Raw genomic sequence first — 21,505 nt, forward strand, 5'->3', positions numbered from 1 at the left:
CTTTAATGATATATCGTTCCGTGGACAGTATGTAGTCGATCTCATTTTTTGTGGATCCATTAGGGCTGATCCATGTCCACTTTCGTTGGGGCTTCTTTTTGTAAAAGGAGTTCATTGCGTATAGATGCTTTTCTTCTAGGTAGTTCATCAAAGTAGCACCTCTATCATTTCTCTGACCATACCCGAAATCTCCTATTTTAGTTTCTTCCTTGTTTAGTTTTCTACCCAGTTTGGCATTGAAATCTCGAATATTACTAGTATAAGACGATTTTTATGTTCTTCCATAGCCTTTGATATATCTTCATAAAATAGTTCGATATCTTCGTCATCATAAGCTGTCATGGGGGCATATACCTGGATAATTTTAATTGATGTTCTTCTTATTTTAAGTATGACATAGGCTGTATTCGGGTTTCTTCTTTTCGTCGAGTTTCTGATAGGCCTATGATATCTCATTTTATGTTTGTTAATTCTTCTTCCAATTCATGTACTTTTTCATCCGTAGACATTGATCTAATATTGTATGTCCCTATTGACAGGTTGACGGATTTTTTTGATTTATGTTGTGTTCGTCTTAGTGGGTTTTTGTTTTTATCTATCAAAAGCGAATTATTGCGTCTCCCAGATACCGCGAGGCAGACCTTTGAGGTGTGGGATAATATTATGGGTTATTTCTGGTTTCATCATAATTTACACCGAAATTACTAACAAGAGAGTTCTCTTACTTCCACATGTTCAAATTGATATATAGTACCAACAGATGCTAGTTATATACCATCAGTACTAATAAAATGAAAACTATCAAATTAATGTCAATTTCATTGAATAATCAAAACAATCGAATATATATACCAAAACAACACAATAAAAGTAAAACTAGAAGAGGAACTAACCGATCCTATTGAAGCTGGTAATGGGATAAGACAGGGAGATTTAATGAGTTCTCTATTGTTCAACCGGATTATGGATGAAATATTAAAAAAGTAAGAAATAAAAGAGGATACCAAACGGGAGAAAAACAAATTAAAATAATCTGCTATGCAGACGACGCAATACTATTCTTTCAAAGTGAAGATGATTTACAACGTATGCTACACCAATTTCATATAACCGCCAGAAAATTTAACATGTTAATTTCCTCAAAAGAGACAAAATGCATGGTTACAACAGCAAGTTTACTAATATGTTAATTGGAGTTTTAAGGTCAGATAATAGAACAAGTGATGGAGTTTTAATATCTAGGTATCATATTATCTAGCTACGGAAAACTCGAAACTTAAGTGGAAGATCCACTGAATAGAGCAAACAGAGCCGCAGGCTGCCTAAATGAAACAATATGAAGAAATAAAAATATCGGGAAAGAAACCAAAGGCAGAATTTACAAAACAGTTATCAGACCAATAATGACATACACAGCAGAAACAATACCTGACACAGAGAGAACAAAAAGGATGTTAGAAACAACAGAGATAAAAACACTTAGAAAAATTGATGGTAAGACACTATGGGACAGAGCTAGAAGTACAGATATAAGATGTAGATACAAGGTGAAGAACATCAAGAACTGGTTAAGAAATAGAAGAGTAGAATGGAAAGATCATATAAGCCGAATGACAACAAATGGAGTAGTAGACATGGCAAGAGACGGTTACCCAATAGGAAGACGATCAGTAAGAAGACCACGAAAACCATGGAACGGCAACTTACTGGAGACACATTGAAAAACAGACAGAGGCATGTCTATATAAAAAGAAGAAGAAGAAGAAGAAAAAGATACACAGGATTGACAGGATAAACAATAAAATAGCTGCAAGAAAGAGAAAATGAATCAGTCATATTAATGTAGAATAGCAGAGGACAGAGTATTTGTCATAGCCTTAGACAAGTGTCCAATTGAAAAAAGACCACAGGTCGTTCAAAAAAGACGGAACTCTAGAAAGAAAATAGAATAGATTTAAAAAAAATAAATAAAAGCATAAACATGTCTTTTCCTACTCTTATAATATTGAAAATACGCAAATAGAACCTTGAATTAAAATGTAACCTTTGATATCTGTGATAAATTCATCACCTGAACAATGGCGCCGATGTATGAAGTTGAAATTTTTTACACCTATTTTAACTGTTTATTTTTTTATTATCTATATATGAGTTACGAACGATATCACAAACCTATTTATTTACCACAAACAGGCTCTTTAATACCTTAAATTATTACTACACAAATCTGATTCGAAATATCGTCAAAAAGTAATACACGGCATGTAAAATTTAAATTTTCAATAAAAAGTAAAATATTAGGCATTACTTATGGGGTTCAAAGAACGAGCCTTTACGAAAATTTAAGTACTAAGAAGATCACCACAATCGGGCATACCCAGGGTAATGATTAAATAATTAATCGGCTAATTCTTCAGTCACCCCTTTAATATGATTTTGTTAAATTGGTCCTTTTTAGGACCAACTATTCTAATAACATATGTTTATAACTGTTAAGGGTATATCTAGAGATTAAGAAACTTTGCTTTACTTAAACTTCTCAGACATATGCGCTAAACACGAATCTGACTTATTTATAGTGCAGGAAACACATATAGGGCCTAACGTAGGGTATTTGGTATAAAGCTTATCGCTGAAAACTACATTATAATTATAGACATGCTATCTCTGTCGGAAAAAAAGCAAAGAATAACTCAAAGTAAGAAAGGACAACACCAGTCAGCTTTCAGAGAACCTTTCAACGATGTTGAGCTTGGATCCACCATTTACATATTTAATGAAAAATAATACAACTACCGACATTGAGGATCTGAGCACAAAGCTTATTACGAAATCTAGACCAAAAACACCACAATGGCTTATCCGGATGATGAACAACTGTATTCAAATTATGGAAACACCCAAAATCTAGAGACAAGCCAAAGTTGTTACTTCGCTTAAACCTGGCAAAAACTCCAACGAACACAAAAACTATCGGCCAATATCTTTATTTTATCAGCTATTTAAAATACTTTTGCACAAGATCGTTAATATGATTTCACCGATATTTTAAGAAAATCTCAAATTAAAAGACAAAAGTGGCTATAGATAGGGAAGATCATGTACATTACAAATGCTAAATCTTACCCAACACATCAAAGACGGGTACGAAAAATATCGGGTATCAGGGGTGGTATTTTTCAATCTAAATGCCGCTTATGACACCTTAAATTACCAAATATTTCTCGAAAAACTATATGATATTCCCTTAGATAACAAACTCACTTATATTATTTGCGTATGCCTACACAAGAGAATATTTTTTGTATCACTCAATGTTAAGAATAGCAGATGAAGAACGGTCTCGCTTGGGGTAGCATAAAAGCACCTACACTGTATAACATTTACCCAAACGATCAACTTATACCAGTAGATAATAGGACTAATATTATAAAGACGATACACCTATTATTGCACAATAAAAATAAACTATGAATCAATTTTCAGCCAAAACCCCTGAAAAACTCATGTGCGCTCCTCAATTTCCCTAACATAGACGCTTTCACAAACTGAACATCCAATAATGTCATGAAATTGTTGAACTGTAGACTTCCTATAAATTTCTTGAAAATAGTTTGTATCCCACGGGATCAGTCACAGATCATTGTCTAAAACTAAAAGGTAAATTGAGGACCAGAAATAATATTCTTCGCAAGCTTGTCAGCTAAAAATGAGGCGTACGTCCTTCCGCCTTTAAAACATAGACGCTTGCACTATATGCTTCTGCTGCCGAATATACCTTGATAGACAAATTAACCATTCTTTCGTTTTGTGCACAACACTACTACCCATTTTAACACAAAAATATCTATTGCAGCACTTAACCATATTTATTTTGAGATAACCTTCTATCGAGATATAGTATACGAGATATCGAGTATACAAATAAGACCAGAACTAAAATAATAAAAAAGCTTTATACAAGATATCGCAGAAGAGTAGATGAAATAAAAGTAGTTTTTATTAATCGGGTGCTTACATAAAACGTACAAAGACATACTCACGTAAACAAAATACATTACGAAATTTCTGTAATAAAAAAAAACATCGAATTCGGCATTGAACTAATAAATTATATTAAATAAAAAAACAATATTTCTAAAAATGCAGAAAAAATAAAATTTTCTATGCAAGCGAACATTACATTAAATAATAAGCCGAAATCCTTTTGTATCTATATACCTGTTTTTTAAAGAACCAGTTACCTTTTAGTACGTAGTTATACCAGGTAATAAGATATCCTCTGTTACACAGTGTAATGCATATGACATTACACTGTCTACAAATAGTAGATAAAAATAAGGAGCCCATATAAACCGTTCAGGGTATATGTTGAAAATATACGGTATAATCGCACAGTTGCCAAACTCTCAGAGCTTACTTAAACCGATAAACGTATGGTTCAAATATACAATGAAAAAGATCTGAACGACCCCTATAATATATACTCGTGAACTAAACGATATACATTTATGATACAGGGGTATTTACGGGCTCCAAAAAATTTTTATAAATTATTAAACTCTACATGTTGATGAATCGACAGAACCAATATTATGGAATGGTCAAGTGAGCTCCGTATATCGGTATCCACTTGACCACGGAGCTCAATTAAACCTGAATTTTAACATGGGCGGAGTCCACTTTATGCCGTAGATATATATATATATATATATATATATATATAAATATATATGTATATATATATATATATATATATATATTGTAACGATTGGGGTTTATAGAAAATAATTTATAAGTTATATACTACATAATATTAGATATAAAAAAGTATTTGATTATTTTAAATAAGTTATATACTAGAGAATTTTATAAAAATATATTTATGTGAGGGCATTTTAAGAAATTAGCATATAATAATTGTAAAAAGTTGTATTTTAATATTGTAAATATATATAAGTGAGCCATGTGCATAGGCAACCAAAAATACTCTCGGAGTAATTTGACAGATAGAAATTAATCATAAGGGAATATAAAGTGGGGTTATATAATATATTGTTTGAAATGTGTATTTTATTAAATTAGAGTGTTAGTTACTAATTTAATTATATATTCTGATCTGAAAAGCCTAAATGTAAACAAAATTATTAATAGAAAAGAATGGAATTCTCTGGATCACCGGAGATGGCCATGTTTGCGAAATGGTTTGTTCCAGAAAATTCAGACAAGTATTTGATAGAACAAATTAGAACATGATATCTTACGAGATGGTTCTAGAAATCCAAAAACATATAAATACCCGTGATTTGGATTCAAGATGGCAGTTTTAGGAAGTTTTTAGGCAGTTTTTAGTTAGAAGTCAAGCAGTTTATTATGAAAGTTAGTAGAAGATAGACACAATTAATTAGTGAAGTCAATTGTTCACAGTTTTAGTAAATCAGTCAAGCAGTTTTATAAGAAATATGAAAGTTAGTTGGAGATAGTCCAATTGTTTAATATAGTGAGTTAAATGAAGATTAAAAATTATGCATATAATTTAATGCACATTTATAATTATACACAAATAATTATTGAAGATTAAAAAAAGTATATTGGAAGAAATTAAATTATATTATGGTTGGAGATTAGTATAAATCAACTTATAATAAGTGGATATTGGTATATTGAAAAGAAGAATAAATATAAATGCTGTTTGCTGGTTTGGTTGGTGGTGTATAAATGCTGGTGAAGAAAACTATATCTTAAATTGGTAGAAGCTGATAATTGGAAAAAGTAATTTCAAAAAAAAAAAACAAGGATAATTGAAGTACGAAGACATTCAGTGGTGATTAGAATCTATATACTTAGTGGAAAACAGTTCATTTAGGCATTCAGTGAAAGAAAGGTACAAAATTTTGTTAATATAATTTAGTTAGTGTCATAACAATTTCAATTTTGAAGATAGTTTGTTTAAATTTTAGATTGTCTATAGAATTTAATTAGTTTTATAAGAATATCAGTTTAAAGATAGTTTATTTTAAATTTACATTGACTAGGTTAGATATATATGTGTGTTTCATAATAGTTATAATAAAGATAATTTTAAAAAGTACTTACAAGCTAATTCTTTGAGAACCGCGATAAAAACCCTATATATTATAATATTAAAAATACTCATTGCTCATCATTCAAACAAAAAAACACATCATAACAATATATATATATATATATATATATATATATATATATATATATATATATATATAATAGAAAGAAAGACAGTATTATACCTACAGAACGAGACGACATCCCAAATGAACTCCTAACCTACGATCGAGAAACGATAATTGAAAACATAGAGGTACTTTTTCAGGAAACTTTAAATAGCAAGCTGTACTAGACCAATGGAGGACCAACATTACTATACTTGTAAACGATAAAGGAAATAGGAAAAAGCCTGCCAATGATCGTATCGTCACTTTGCTCAACACAACTCTAAATGCTAACAAGCATATTTGCCAATACGATTAATGAAAAATACTTATAAGTATTTTAGCTTAGAAGAGCAAGAATGTCTTACACAAAATATATAAACAATAGGCAGATATGCACAGTAAAATAAATTAGTAAGAAAGCATTGGAATGTAAAAAAACCTTTTAATGAAAAGCTCATGGCTCAGCAAAAGTCTTGTTTGTAAAAATCATTGCCTAAGTGAAAATATGTGTTGCCAGTGCATAATGTTAATAACTCCATTATAGGTGATACATACAGAAAGGTATAATTATTGTACAGGATATTCAAAAAATGAAGGGACTAATATTATCCATGCTTGCAAAATATACCAAATTATACAAGGTGATTAATAGTTACGTGGTAAAGCAAGAAATCAATTTTTTAAATGGCACCCTGTATATTTTCTCATATATTTACAATATGAAGTTTCACACTACTATACAGGGTATGACCATTTCTATTTCGATGTCTCTATGAATAGAAAGTAATAGAAATCACTGACGAATATTCGTATATAGGGTGAACTGGAAAATAAAGATTTTCTCATATTTTTTAAATGTACAACCCTATATTTTATTTTTTTCAAAATATTTTATTTATGATACTCTTTAATTATTATGAAGCATTCCCTATACCTTCTACCAAACTCATTACTTTCAAAGATATTTTTAGTTTTCTTCAGATTTCGGGAATGACTTTAATTTTTGTAAGTAGAAATTCTCTTGTGTAATAATATAACAAAATTATTTTTATTTAATAGATAACTAATACAAAATATAAACCATAACAATATTCAATTAATGAAATAATTAATGTGATATTAAGGAAAAACGTCTAAATTAAATGTTTCAAATATACACCTTCAACGTCTATGCAGGTTTGTAACTGATATTCAAATGACCGAGCCACATTTCTTAACATTTTTAAGTCAATATTATTAAAAACTTCTATTATTCTATTTTTCATACCATCTGGCATTGTTGGAGGCTTCTAGTACATAAGATTTTTTGTATAGCCCCATATGAAAAAATCAATTTTTGACAATTCCGGTGATCATGGTATACCAAACTATTGGCCCTCCTCTGCCTATCCACCTCGCTGGAAAGTTATTATTTAGATGACTGTGAATAAGAGAAGTGTTATGAACCGCACCGTCGTGCAAAAACCACATTCTTTGTCGAATATTAAGTGGAATATTTTACAGTAGTAATGGCAAATGCTTATTCAGATAATCCAGATATCCACCATTCCCACGGCCGTCAAAAAAATATGGTCCAATCACATAGTCCGCAACAATACCACCCCAAACATTTATAGACCACCTAGTTTAACTATGACTTATTAAATTGGGGATTGCTTAATGCATAGTTATGAAAATTATGCTGATTCACTGTTCCATTTTTGTGGAATGTAGCCTCATCTCGAAAAAGCACATAATCGAAAAAAAGCGGTCGCTATGCACTTGCTGCTGAGACTATTAAAAAAAAAACTAATCTACGATGATAGGCATCGACAGTCAATTCTTGATGTAACTGTATGCGGTAGGGATGTGTTTTATGATTACGGAGGATTTTTGCCGCCGAATTTGGATTCATGACATGAAATTGTCGTGAAATTTCACGAGTGCTGATGTGGGGATCCTCAGTAGTAGCTAACAGTACATCTTATTCGTTTTCTTCAGTTATAACAGTTTTGGTTCTCTTATACTAATACACACATGATAATTTAATAATTATATAGGTCATAGATTTAATTTTTACGTAATTACGCTTAAATAAATAATTAAAATCTTATTTTGGTGCACCTCAGAAATGAGAATACTTAGAACCTCAGAAATGCGAGCCTTGAAATCAATTGCTGGGTAAACATTAAGAGACAGAATACCAAATAACCAAATAAGAATTCTCTGTAAAATACAGTATAACGTACGATAGAAAAGACAGAGGAGATGGATGGAACCAGCATTTCACACGAATAGCAAGAGATTTCACACCGACAACCGCTAAACAACCAGTAAGACCATTTAAAAGATGGCACCATACCTGGCAGTCAACATCACAAATACAAGTATAGCTTTAACATCGAACAAGAACAAGCCTAGGACCTAATATAAGAAAAAGAAAAAATGTTTTATGTCCACTGATTTTCAGTGAGAGTATTGCGATCAACAAAAAAAAATACATTTACGATGAAAAGTACGATATTATAGTCGGCACGTAATTTCGTTGGAAAATTTATAGAAACAAGAGCGAGTAAAATACTAGCCAAATGGCAACAATGTAAGAGTGACCAGTACTTTACTGAACAGTAGCGTAGATATCTAATTTTAAAATAAATAGAAGTTTTTTATTTTTATTTAATTTTATTGACCAAAAAGTTTCATTTTCTATAAAGTTTAAATAAAAAATATCGGTGTTGTTAACTTCTGTGATATATCTAGGGAGTAATAACACTAATCGACTCGACTTAACAGAACTTATTGTAAAATAATAATACCCATAAAAAATTGTTAATAAAACTATTTATCACATACAATGAAACAAATTTTTTATGTACAAGTATTTTAGTATACAAACGTTTTATTAACACAACTGCTCATAAGTTTAGTACCTCAATAATTTAAAAATGGGTAAGAGGTATAAAACTTTTATGAATATCTTTTTTTATATATCTAGCAGGTATTTTATAATAACCTAACCTGTACTTTGACTATTTTAAATTAAATACTTTGTATGTTTCTGTTCTATCATGAAGTGTGTTTGTACCCTATTTTCAAAGATATATAAGCAAAACGAGAATATCTACAATTACAATAAAAATAAAGGTTTCAACTAACACCTAGTTCGAAGTAAGTACTTGCTAATCTACTCAGAATCACTGTTATCACTAGTATCTTCTAAATTTATAGTTAATTTGATTAATGCTGGTAAATATTTAACATAGTCATTTTCCACTGCGATTAACTGGATAATTAACTAATTAACTGGAGAATAGTAGACGAAAATTTAGGAGCCATGTTTCTTCTTCTTTTATTTCCTTCAAGTTGAGTCCATATTAACTCTATTGGGTTCAATTTACAATAGTAAGGAGGAAGTCTAAGCACGGTATGCCCATTTCTGCGAGTACAGTTATCAACAACATATTCCTTTGGTACTGTCTACTATAAACAACCTCCAATTTGTAATTTGTTTCAAGTAATATTTGGAATTATCTCATTAATCTTGAATGATATGATGCGTTGTTCATGACAATCACACTATATTTACAAGGTAATCTCGGAAGAAGAGATTTTTCAAACCATGATTCAAAAATTAAACTTTCCATATCCCCATGATAATCTAGAGACGCTTCTTTAATTTTTTTTGCAGATATTATTAATACATCATCTATCCATCTATTTTCTCCACCGCAGTGTAAAGTTATAGTTCTCTGTCCTGTCATGAGTATCACACCAAGTCTCATCTAAATAAACAACATTTCGTTTCATTTTTTAATACTCAGTTATCTGTCTGATAGAATTGTTTCTTAAAGAAATAATTATTCCAGTACTTTCCATTAGTGTCTGGCGCTTATCCATAGTTTTTACTTAAAATAATGGGTTTTAAGAAATCATCGAAGTGTTGTTGCTGAATATGAGAGAATGTCCTTTCGAACCAGTTCACTTTCGAACCTTTGTGAGTTTCATAAAAACTAAATTTTGTTTTTTTTTTCTTCAAAAAAATATTTAACGTTTACATCCATGGTTCCTGAGTTGAACTTTTTTTATACTTCATTTCCATCATATTGATAGCTGAAAATTCTTTGTAAGTTATTCTGTGTAATTTTTTCTATGGTTGTAAGGATATCGATTTACTTTTAGATAAACTGATGATGTGTATGTATTTATATATGACACCTTTTTAATAAAGGACTGAGTAACAAGATCTCTTTGTTTTCTTCTCGAATTTTGTGACTGATATCCCTCCCATAAGCAGATATTCTTGTGTGAACTTCATTTTGTATTTTAATTGACGGTCGTACTTCTTTTTTGATATGTATGTAAATATATACATACATATATATATATATATATATATATATATATATATATATATATATATATATATATATATATATATATATATATATATATATATATATATATATATATATATATATATAATAAAAATTGCAACTGAGAATGTGAAAACGGTATCGAAGTTGTACACAAAGACAAAGGATCCTTTCACAATACAGGAGTCGAATGTTGTTTATTCGTTACCGAGTGCCAATTGTAAAAACGTGTATATCGGAGAATCATCTCGTAATTTTCACAATAGAGTAATATCACATCGCAGCGACATAAAAACCAAAAAGATAAACGCATGTGCGCTCACAGAACATGCATTAACTTTAAAACATGAATTTAATTTCTAAGATTCCTGTATTTTGGCAAAGGAAAAAAACCATTCAAAACGTGTTTTCTTGGAAATGTGTTTCATAAAATCTAATACGTCTTGTATAAGTAAAAAGTCAGACATAGATAAATTGAGCAACATTTATTGTTACTTACTGACAAAACATCAAAAATAAAATAAAGATTTACTTTTACATATACACACCATAATACACCTGCATACAAAACATGTTGCATACTATCAAGACAGGTTTAATATACTATTTCCATTAATATAATAGCAAGAACTCCTAATTACCTTTTAATCACACTATTTTTGTTTTTTTTTCTGTTCTCTATGGATCAGTCAAAACACACCATTAAAAGATGTCACTAACAAAATTTTAACTTTCCAACTAAATTTTAAAATGTATTTTGTCCATTATTTTACATGTTATATTTTATATGTGTGTTTTTAATGTTGAGTGTCGTAGCTTCACACAAATAATCTCAACGACTAGTAAGTTGTAATGACAATTTGAGATATGTTGTAAATATTTACACTTTCTTCTAATTACAGTGTCTTGAAGAAGGAATAAAAGAATTCCGAAAGCTCGACCAAAAGTCAAAAGAGTGTTTCTATAACATCCCGGTCAAACCTACTGACTGCAGCCCTAATAAAGTCTGTTGTTTGTATATATATATATATATATATATATATATATATATATATATATATATATATATATATATATATATATATATATATATAGTGTGTGGAAACCACTTATGGAATAAAATTGTGTGTCCTTAGTTTAGAAAATAATAAAAAACGTTGAGATACCTTAATACCTTAACTTTTAAATTTAAATGTGCGCTTTTAAAACATAAATTTGAATGTGCAGGGTGATCCACGCCAGTCTGGCAAAGTCCATAATCTGTATTTTAAATGAAACACCCTGTATATTTTTATGTTTTTAAAAGCTCCTTAAGAACCTGAACTCAACGAACTCTATCATGTAGGGCCTATTATAATTAATACAAGGTGAAAAGTATAATTTTCTTCAAGACAATTAATTCATAGAATACCCGAGGTAATTGATTGGATTACATTAAAATAAATGCTCAAAATGTTCTCCACCTTGTTGGCAATAACACAGTCCCTTATAAAACTCGTCCTGAACTTTTTTTAAAGTTTAAGGTGAAATATTCCGTATTTCTGTAGTTATCCTTTCTTTGAGGTCTTCAATACTAGTTGGTTGTATGCAAATACTTTGTTCTTGAGATAACCCCACAGAAAAAATCCAAAGGCGTAAGATTTGGCTACCTAGCTGGCCATTCAATAGTACCCCTTCGTCCAATCGATTTATTAAAGATTTCATTTAAGTAATTTCTCACCATTAAAGCATAATGGGGTGTTGCACCGTCTTGCTGGAACCAGACAGTTTCATGCGATAGGGTCGGATTTATTGGATTGGGATATAAGTTAGCCAACTAAGGAAGAACATGGTCTCTTAGCATGCTTAAATATTTTTCCACTGTCAAATATAGGACCAATAATACGATCTCCTATAATACCTGCACAAACATTCAACGTTTGAGGATACTGAGTGTGTGTCTCGCATCCAATGAGGATTCTCCGCTGACCAATATCTACAGTTTTGTCGGTTTACCTCTCCGTTCAATGTAAATGTTGATTCATCAGAAAAAAAATTGTACCAAGAGCTATTTCATTTGTGTTAATTTTATCCATCATTCTCTCGCAGAAACCCATTCTACGATCTGGATCGTCGTCTGTTAGCTCCTGCACAAAAGTCAATTTATATGGATGAAGTTTTTCTTCATGGAGACACCTTAGCACAGTTGTGTAACTCACAATATTTTGACGTGCAATTTGATGTGAACTTGACGTTGGATTCTCTGCAACACTTAACAAAATATCCATTGTCACCTCATCTTCAATGAAGTTCGGTTTTCTTTTTAATGGTTTGACATGTCCAATTCTCTGAATTGTGCATAAATTTTAGATACAATACCTTGTGCAATATTAGGCAACTGAGGATACCTCTGATTAAATAAGTTTGCTACTTCAACTTGACTTCTACAATCCTCCCCGTAACCGATCATCATTAAAATCTCAATTCGGTGGGTCTCAGTTAAATATTTCATATTTATTTCTGCAAGAAATTAGCTTTTAATTAGAAATTTATTATTTTAATGTAAAATGTCAACACACCAACAACTGATTGATAACAATCCGCATTAGGAGAAAGAAATCCGCAGAAATTTATTAAGTTTACAACACATTAACAATATCCATCCAAAAATACAGTTTACCATGGAACGGGAGAATAACCAACAACTTCCATTCCTAGATGTGTTAGTTATTAAGAAAGAAGATGGAAGCATAGGACATACAGTATACCGAAAACCAACCCATACTGACAGGTACTTACACGCAGACTCACACCATCATCCTGCACAATTAAATTCGGTAATAAAAACCTTAATAACAAGATCTGAGAAACTGGCAGATGAGGACCATAAGAATGAAGAAATGCACAAAGTCAAAACAAGTCTAAGAAAAAATGGTTTCTCCATGTTCATGATTGAAAAAGCACATAAATCCCGAAACAACAGCAAAGATCCAGAAAAAGAAGAAAAACCAGTCGGTAAAACTATCCTGCCCTATATAAAGGGTACGACAGACAAAATCAGCAGAGTTCTAAGAAAAAACAAAATAGAAACTATTTTTAACACCGACAGAAAAATAGCAACCATATTACCATCAGCAAAAACAAAAGTTGCATTAGAAAATCAAGGCGTATACAGGATCCCGTGTGAAGACTGCGATAAATCGTACATCGGACAAACAAATCGAAGGATACAGGTTAGACGCGAAGAACATCGAAACGCCATCGAAAGAAAAGAAAAAACTTCATCCCTAGCACAACATGTCATAAACACAGGACATAAAATAGACTTAAATGGAACAACAATGCTAGCCAACATCGAAAATAAGGCCAAACGTGTAATCAGAGAAGCCATAGAGATCGAAAAACATCCGAAAAATTTAAACACCAGAGATGATGCCCAAAGACTCCCAAATACGTGGAAAACAATTCTGCAGAAAAACGTAAAAAATAAAATAGCGAAGAAGACCACGCCCACTCTGCGCACAGGACCAATGACAAGAAGCGCAACAAGATATTTAAACTCAGCGTGCAGCGACCGAGAAATCAGTTCGCCTGTAACATCAAGACGAAGCAGAATCTGACTTGACAATGGCAAGTGTGACCTTGCCGAAACGTCGTCAAAACAATGGTTTTTCTAAAAACCAAAAATATTTAACGCGGAGTCAAACCCGGAAAACAACTGAAACCACATATAGCTCCCGCGGAAATTTCAAATTCAATATATATATATATATATATATATATATATATATATATATATATATATATATATATATATATATATATATATAAACTAAGGTACACTCGAAGAGTGGTGGGTTTTTCGGTCAAAGTGGAGAAATAAAAGACAAAGACGATGGCTGCTTCATCTATTTATTGAAGACGTTTCGCTTTCTGCTCAGAAAGCATCATCAGTTCATCTAAAAAGAACAATATGAAACCAAACATCCATAGAGAAGTTATAACCAAAGTGTGTTACCTTACAAAGACATGTAGCAGTCAGTGATGTTAAAAATATGAAAAAGCATACAAAGCTGGACATTCAGAGTTAACGTTGTATATAACAATTAATTGAAACTAGGTAAAGTTTGCAATTTGACAAAATTAGCACAGCAAAAGAACATGTGATAAAAATACATGTATATATAAAAAAAAATTTTATAAAAACTTAGTAAAAAACATTAAGGTTTATTTTAAAGTGTAAAGAACTAGAAAGATCATTAGATTGCACTTCCAACAAATTTATTTAAAAATTATATTTTAATTTTAACTTTAGGTAACATTATAAGTTATTAAAGATTAATAGTAATAAAGAAAAAAAATGAAGTTACCAGTCTTTAGCTTACTGAGGCTCGTTGGTAAATGAATTTAAAGGTTTGACACCCACGCACAACAACGTGAGTAGAAGTGGCCTTGAAGTCACAATGACATAAACAGCAAGGCAAGTTACCAACCTCTATGTATTAAGGCGGTATATTCAAAGAATGTGATAAATTTGGTTGACAACTTGTCGTTAAAAAACCAAGCAGTGAAAGGAAAAGGTGGTTAAGATCACCATTTAACCCTACAGTGATTGATCTGTCAACAAAGAACAAAGCAAGAGAAGTCAATCCAATATATCATATATTGTAATATTATGACGTCACTAGTTAGCCAGCTAACAGGTGAAGATTAATAAAAATTTCCACAGTCCAAAGGTTCAAACATTAAGGACCATAATGAAAAGGATTCTATGAATCAGATTCAATTTAAAGTTTTATCAAACAAGTTCATCAAAAAGAACAATTACTTAATTATGTAAAAGTGTTATTGACAAATATTAATAAAAAGTAAGTTGATAAATCTTAATTAAAGAAGGAATAATTTATTTATATTTTATTTTTATTTTTTATTTAAATTTATTATAAGAAAATGTGATAAAGAAAACCCCAAAATGGAACAAAATTTAAGTAAACAACATATCAAGCCTAATTCTGTAAAATTAATGCATGATAAATTTGGCTCAAATTACTAATGTCCGTTCTCTTATTAAGAGTATTAGGATGTTTTAATATTGCACACATTTCTAAAAACTGTCTTTTAACGAGATTGCGTTCAGTGCCAAGAATTTTAACTTTATTAAAGTTTACTTCATGCTTAGTGTTAATGGCATGTTGGGCAAGAGCACAAGTATGCTTAGATAAATTGATATCACTGCGGTGTGTCGTAAGACGCCCTCTCAGTGATCTCCCAGTCTGACCGATGTAACATGAGTCACACTCAGCACAAGGTATATGATATATTACATTCACTTGTTCCAGAAGGGACAGAGGTGTTTTAGTTTTAGAGAACAAATTCCTGACAGTCTTAGCATTCTTAATAGCAATTTTAACAGGTACGTTATTATGTTTGTACAGTTTAACGAGTTTCTCAGTAGCTTGAGGAAAATAAGGTAAAGAGGAGTAATGGGTAGTTGGATTCCCAAGTACAGTATTAGGCAGAACAGTGTTATTAATTGAATTATTTGATATCATTCTAAGTTGGTCACCATTGGGTATATCATTTAAAAAAGAACCATAGCTTTGAGCGAAAAGGTATTTATTAATAAGGGAGGATGGATAGGAATTCTCAATCAGAATATTTTTAAGTAATTGAAAGGATTCCCTTCGATTAATCGGATGTATCAGTCTATTTAGCCTGCAGCTTAAAGCTTTAATAAGGTTTAATTTGTATTTAAAGGGATGACAAGAATGGTAGTTGAGAAACCTATTAGAGGCCATTGGTTTCCCGTACCAACTTGTAGTAAGGGTGTTATCTCCCATTCTAATGACACGCATGTCTAAGAAGGGAATACTATTTGTGTTGGAGTCCTCAAGTTCAACAGTGAACTGTAAATGAGGATCAAACTCATTGAATAAAGACAAGGTGGCCTGAATCTTGTCTGGAGGTAAGGCTAGTAATAAGTCATCAACATACCGTTTAATAAAAGGGATTTGGAAATCTAAAAGACCCAGACGGTCAGATACTAAATCATCCAGTACATAATTAACTAGGATGGGAGAGATTGAGGAACCCATAGGTGTCCCAAAAATTTGAAGGTAATATTTGTCGTTGAAGACCAAAAAATTAGTGTCAAATGTTAATTGTAAAAGTTCTGCAAAAACATCCCAGGATACAGGACAGTTTGGTTGGATGGAGTTCCAGTGATTTCTTAGGGAGGTAATAACGCTCGAAAGAGGTAAATTAGTGAAAAGAGATACCACATCAAAACTCACTAAAATGTAGCCTTGTGGAAGTTCAAAATTATTAATAAATTCACTAAAGTGAAAAGAATCAACAATATTAAAGTTGTTATTATAATTATAAGATTTAGATAAGATGTCAGTTAAAAATTTTGCAATATTAGTATTTGGTGAATTAATGGAGTAAACAATTGGCCTCATGCTCAATGTGGGCTTATGTATTTTAGGTAGACAATAAAATCTGGGAGCATATCCATCATAATTATGTAAAAATTTTGCAAGTGGTTGATCTATGATCTTAATATTTTTTAAGATCTTTTTCCTCAGGACATTCTTAAATTGTTATCCTTGGGCCCCAAATTTGGCTTACAGCCAACTTTCAGAGATTATTCTGTTAGTAGAATTTTAGCAGATGTGGAAAATATTTTGTCACATGCTGACAATTCTGACCTTTTATCTCTTAGGTCTTCTTCCAATAATATTCTGTTGAACTTTTCTAATCGCCCTAGACAACCCATATCGGAGTTAGATAAGATTTACAGGGAGACGGTATCGTTTTTAAAAACTCACCCTAATCTTCTCGTCCTTACTAGTGATAAAGGGAATGCTACTGTCCTCATGGATAGAGATCAATATCTTAATCTCAGCCAATCGTTGTTAGATGATGATAGATACTATCAACCTCTCTCTACCAACCCTTGCTCTAAATTTACAAATAAAATAAATAAATTCATTACACACTTAAAAAATATTAAGATCATAGATCAACCACTTGCAAAATTTTTACATAATTATGATGGATATGCTCCCAGATTTTATTGTCTACCTAAAATACATAAGCCCACATTGAGCATGAGGCCAATTGTTTCCTCCATTAATTCACCAAATACTAATATTGCAAAATTTTTAACTGACATCTTATCTAAATCTTATAATTATAATAACAACTTTAATATTGTTGATTCTTTTCACTTTAGTGAATTTATTAATAATTTTGAACTTCCACAAGGCTACATTTTAGTGAGTTTTGATGTGGTATCTCTTTTCACTAATTTACCTCTTTCGAGCGTTATTACCTCCCTAAGAAATCACTGGAACTCCATCCAACCAAACTGTCCTGTATCCTGGGATGTTTTTGCAGAACTTTTACAATTAACATTTGACACTAATTTTTTGGTCTTCAACGACAAATATTACCTTCAAATTTTTGGGACACCTATGGGTTCCTCAATCTCTCCCATCCTAGTTAATTATGTACTGGATGATTTAGTATCTGACCGTCTGGGTCTTTTAGATTTCCAAATCCCTTTTATTAAACGGTATGTTGATGACTTATTACTAGCCTTACCTCCAGACAAGATTCAGGCCACCTTGTCTTTATTCAATGAGTTTGATCCTCATTTACAGTTCACTGTTGAACTTGAGGACTCCAACACAAATAGTATTCCCTTCTTAGACATGCGTGTCATTAGAATGGGAGATAACACCCTTACTACAAGTTGGTACAGGAAACCAATGGCCTCTAATAGGTTTCTCAACTACCATTCTTGTCATCCCTTTAAATACAAATTAAACCTTATTAAAGCTTTAAGCTGCAGGCTAAATAGACTGATACATCCGATTAATCGAAGGGAATCCTTTCAATTACTTAAAAATATTCTGATTGAGAATTCCTATCCATCCTCCCTTATTAATAAATACCTTTTCGCTCAAAGCTATGGTTCTTCTTTAAATGATATACCCAATGGTGACCAACTTAGAATGATATCAAATAATTCAATTAATAACACTGTTCTGCCTAATACTGTACTTGGGAATCCAACTACCCATTACTCCTCTTTACCTTATTTTCCTCAAGTTACTGAGAAACTCGTTAAACTGTACAAACATAATAACGTACCTGTTAAAATTGCTATTAAGAATGCTAAGACTGTCAGGAACTTGTTCTCTAAAACTAAAACACCTCTGTCCCTTCTGGAACAAGTGAATGTAATATATCATATACCTTGTGCTGAGTGTGACTCATGTTACATCGGTCAGACTGGGAGATCACTGAGAGGGCGTCTTACGACACACCGCAGTGATATCAATTTATCTAAGCATACTTGTGCTCTTGCCCAACATGCCATTAACACTAAGCATGAAGTAAACTTTAATGAAGTTAAAATTCTTGGCACTGAACGCAATCTCGTTAAAAGACAGTTTTTAGAAATGTGTGCAATATTAAAACATCCTAATACTCTTAATAAGAGAACGGACATTAGTAATTTGAGCCAAATTTATCATGCATTAATTTTACAGAATTAGGCTTGATATGTTGTTTACTTAAATTTTGTTCCATTTTGGGGTTTTCTTTATCACATTTTCTTATAATAAATTTAAATAAAAAATAAAAATAAAATATAAATAAATTATTCCTTCTTTAATTAAGATTTATCAACTTACTTTTTATTAATATTTGTCAATAACACTTTTACATAATTAAGTAATTGTTCTTTTTGATGAACTTGTTTGATAAAACTTTAAATTGAATCTGATTCATAGAATCCTTTTCATTATGGTCCTTAATGTTTGAACCTTTGGACTGTGGAAATTTTTATTAATCTTCACCTGTTAGCTGGCTAACTAGTGACGTCATAATATTACAATATATGATATATTGGATTGACTTCTCTTGCTTTGTTCTTTGTTGACAGATCAATCACTGTAGGGTTAAATGGTGATCTTAACCACCTTTTCCTTTCACTGCTTGGTTTTTTAACGACAAGTTGTCAACCAAATTTATCACATTCTTTGAATATACCGCCTTAATACATAGAGGTTGGTAACTTGCCTTGCTGTTTATGTCATTGTGACTTCAAGGCCACTTCTACTCACGTTGTTGTGCGTGGGTGTCAAACCTTTAAATTCATTTACCAACGAGCCTCAGTAAGCTAAAGACTGGTAACTTCATTTTTTTTCTTTATTACTATTAATCTTTAATAACTTATAATGTTACCTAAAGTTAAAATTAAAATATAATTTTTAAATAAATTTGTTGGAAGTGCAATCTAATGATCTTTCTAGTTCTTTACACTTTAAAATAAACCTTAATGTTTTTTACTAAGTTTTTATAAAATTTTTTTTTATATATACATGTATTTTTATCACATGTTCTTTTGCTGTGCTAATTTTGTCAAATTGCAAACTTTACCTAGTTTCAATTAATTGTTATATACAACGTTAACTCTGAATGTCCAGCTTTGTATGCTTTTTCATATTTTTAACATCACTGACTGCTACATGTCTTTGTAAGGTAACACACTTTGGTTATAACTTCTCTATGGATGTTTGGTTTCATATTGTTCTTTTTAGATGAACTGATGATGCTTTCTGAGCAGAAAGCGAAACGTCTTCAATAAATAGATGAAGTAGCCATCGTCTTTGTCTTTTATTTCTCCACTTTGACCGAAAAACCCACCACTCTTCGAGTGTACCTTAGTTTATATTGGATTGACGGTCGTACTCCTTTTCTCGATATATATATATATATATATATATATATATATATATATATATATATATATATATATATATATATATATATATTGTTATGATATGTAAAATCGAGAAAAATATTGGTTTGTTTAAAAATATTTCAAAGTTCAAAAACATTAAAATAATTCAGATAAGTAGGATAATATCCAGCAAACATTTCGAAGAAGGAGAGCTATTAATTTCTTGAATTACCTGTACCAAACAAAAAGTAAGCTTTGCATAAATTATTTCTTTGTTATACTTGAGTGACCCGCATAATTTTAAGTGAAAACAAAAAGACAATTGAACGGGGTTTTCCAAAATACATTAATGCAGTGATTAGGGACAAATAGAAGAGATTTTAGATAGAGGTTTCTGTTAGTTTTTAAGAATTATAGAAAATATTATTTGTAAATAAGTTTTAGGAAATTTATAATTATAGGTAAAAATTTGTTTGTTATCGAAATGAAAAAATGGGGGAATTGTGACGAGTTTTGATTGGCGGAGATTGAAAAAGGTGGGATAATTATGTAGGAAAAAGTTTAGCGAGATTGAAGGGGAGAAAGATATAGTCAGTTGATTTTCCAAGTCTGTAAGAGGAACAGTGATTGTTCTCTGGTGGTTCCAAAGAAGTAGCAAGCAGTAGTGTTGAATGTTAGTGAGTTTTTGTGGAGTTAGTGTATCTGACAGAAGCTGAAGCAACAAAATATTGTAAGTCATATTTTCCTACTTATATTCCAAGAGTCACTGTTCAGGCCAACGAGAGATTCAGTTTATCGTAAAGAGAAGATATTCCAAGAGTCATTTTTCACTCGGGCCAACGAGAGATTCAGTTTATCGAGAGGAGAAAGGCTATCATAATTTGAATGATTTTTGCTTTTGAAGGAGATCATTAAGGACGATATACTTGCAACAATCTGTTGTAAGATTGCTGATTACATAGAGAGCGGTTGAGAGGAGATAATACAGTCTACAAGGAACAAGGATTTGGACCACTCATCATCAGAGAGAGATATTTTTGTTTTCTGCAGTTTTTTTTTCTTTTATTGATAACACAATTTTTACTCGTAATTTAGAAAGGATATAAATATTTTGATTAGGAGAGTTAGAATAGTTTGGGATTTTGAGTTTTCAATTAATATTGTTTGTACCATAAATTTTGATTGTTCACGTACGGAGAACAAAATTTTGAGAATCCTTATAT

This window comes from Diabrotica undecimpunctata, unplaced genomic scaffold (assembly GCF_040954645.1).
Source record: "Diabrotica undecimpunctata isolate CICGRU unplaced genomic scaffold, icDiaUnde3 ctg00000568.1, whole genome shotgun sequence".
NCBI classification, from domain to species: domain Eukaryota; kingdom Metazoa; phylum Arthropoda; class Insecta; order Coleoptera; family Chrysomelidae; genus Diabrotica; species Diabrotica undecimpunctata.